Consider the following 2,867-nt stretch of genomic DNA (forward strand, 5'->3'; position numbering starts at 1 on the left):
GCCGGCGAGCACCGGCCAACGCCCTGGGGGTGAGTAAGCCCCTTTGACTCGCGCACGCACAATCAAGCCTTCAACGATCAATGGTTGGTTTAACGACCCGGCGGGCGGCTCCGGCGCCACTCTCCCCCCCGCGAACGAGGGGGGCGGACCGGGGTACCTATGCACCTAAGGCGGTCCTCGCATAACCCCGAGTTCCGAAGCCGGCTCGCTACGTCCACCCACCCGGAGGGGGAGAGACTCACGTCGGCCGACGACGAAAGGTACGAGGCTTCTGCGGTCCATACCTTGAAGGTACCCGCCGGGGGAGGTTTGGCCTCTCGAGTCCGACTCGACAACCGGCCGTGGCCAGGTCACCGTTAATGATCCTTCCGCAGGTTCCCCTACGGAAACCTTGTTACGACTTTTACTCCCTCTAGTTAGTACCCGAACGTCCCACGAGCAGCTTACTAGACGCCGTTTGGCGGACACTGCGCCCCGGCGCGCCTGGATTTTTCAGGGGCCCCACGCCCGCCTGGGGCCACTCTGGGGGGGCCCGTGGCCCCGCGGAACTTTAAAGCACGTTCCTAGCCCCTCCCTGGCCCGAGATAAAAATCACGAAAGTTTTGACCTTTTCCCTGCGGTTCGGCTTTCGGCCACCAGATGGAGGCAAACATCCCACTTCCAATTTATTTGACCGCCATTCGAATAAATCGGAAGTGGGATCCCACTTCCAATTTATTTTAATGGCCGTCAAATAAATTGGAAGTGGGATGATCCCACTTCCAATTTATTTGACACGGTCAGAATAAATTGGACGTGGGATCCCACGAAGCGTGTATAAGGCTTGGCTGGAATAAATTGGAAGTGGGATCCCACTTCCAATCTATCCCAGCCAAGCCTTATACACGCTTCGTGGGATCCCACTTCCAATTTATTCTTAACTAGTCAAATAAATTGGAAGTGGGATCATCCCACTTCCAATTTATTTTGACTTGAATGAAATACATTGGAAGTGGGATTTGGTCCAAATTGGTCCAAATTGGTCCAAATTGGTCCAAATTGGTCCCAATTTGTCACAAATGACCACAGTTTATCAAATATTGGTCCCAATTGGTCAAAATTGACCCCGGATGGCTTCACAAAGTCAAAAATTGGCTCCCACTTCCAGTTTATTTGACTTGGTTACAATACATTGGAAGTGGGATCCCACTTCCAATTTATTTGACTTGAATGGAATACATTGGAAGTGGGATCCCACGAAGCATGTATAAGGCTTGGCTGGAATAAATTGGAAGTGGGATCCCACTTCCAATCTATCCCAGCCAAGCCTTATACATGCTTCGTGGGATCCCACTTCCAATTTATTCTGACTTGAATGAAATAAATTGGAAGTGGGATCCAGGTCTCCCAGTGGGCAAAATTCTGGGGTCCCACTTCCAATTTATTTTGACTTGAATGAAATAAATTGGAAGTGGGATTTGGTCCAAATTGGTCCAAATTGGTCCCAATTTGTCAAAAATGACCACAGTTTATCAAATTTTGGTCCCAATGTGTCAAAATTGACCCCGGATTGCTTCACAAAGTCAAAAATTGGCTCCCACTACCAATTTATTTGACTTGGTTACAATACATTGGAAGTGGGATCCCACTTCCAATTTATTTGACTTGGTTACAATACATTGGAACTGGGATCCCACGAAGCATGTATAAGGCTTGGCTGAAATAAATTGGAAGTGGGATCCCACTTCCAATTTATTTTGACTTGAATGAAATAAATTGGAAGTGGGATCCAGGTCTCCCAGTGGGCAAAATTCTGGGGTCCCACTTCCAATTTATTTTGACTTGAATGAAATAAATTGGAAGTGGGATTTGGTCCAAATTGGTCAAAATTGGTCAAAATTGGTCCAAATTGGTCCAAATTGGTCCCAATTTGTCAAAAATGACCACAGTTTATCAAATTTTGGTCCCAATGTGTCAAAATTGACCCCGGATTGCTTCACAAAGTCAAAAATTGGCTCCCACTTCCAATTTATTTGACTTGGTTACAATACATTGGAAGTGGGATCCCACTTCCAATTTATTTGACTTGGTTACAATACATTGGAAGTGGGATCCCACGAAGCATGTATAAGGCTTGGCTGAAATAAATTGGAAGTGGGATCCCACTTCCAATTTATTTTGACTTGAATGAAATAAATTGGAAGTGGGATCCAGGTCTCCCAGTGGGCAAAATTCTGGGGTCCCACTTCCAATTTATTTTGACTTGAATGAAATAAATTGGAAGTGGGATTTGGTCCAAATTGGTCCAAATTGGTCCCAATTTGTCAAAAATGACCACAGTTTATGAAATTTTGGTCCCAATTTGTCAAAATTGACCCCGGATTGCTTCACAAAGTCACAACTGGCTCCCACTTCCAATTTATTTCACAAATTGGTCCCAATTGGTCCCAATTTGTCAATAATGACCACAGTTTATTACATATTGGGCCCAATTTGTCAAAATTGACCCCGGATTGCTTCACAAAGTGACAATTGGATCCCACTTCCAATTTATTCTACTGTATTGGGATATATTGGAAGTGGGATCCCACTTCCAATTTATTTGACTTGGTTACAATACATTGGAAGTGGGATCCCACAAAACATGTATTTGATTTGGCTGGAATACATTGGAAGTGGGATCCCACTTCCAATGTATTTTGACTTGAATGTAATACATTGGAACTCTATTTTATTAAATATTGGGCCCAATTTGGCAAAACTGACCCCGGATTGCTTCACAAAGTGACAATTGGATCCCACTTCCAATGTATTTCACTATATTGGAATATATTGGAAGTGGGATCCCACTTCCAATTTATTTGACTTGGTTACAATACATTGGAAGT

The sequence above is a fragment of the Hoplias malabaricus genome, chromosome 7 (genome assembly GCF_029633855.1).
Source record: "Hoplias malabaricus isolate fHopMal1 chromosome 7, fHopMal1.hap1, whole genome shotgun sequence".
Taxonomy (NCBI): Eukaryota; Metazoa; Chordata; class Actinopteri; order Characiformes; family Erythrinidae; genus Hoplias; species Hoplias malabaricus.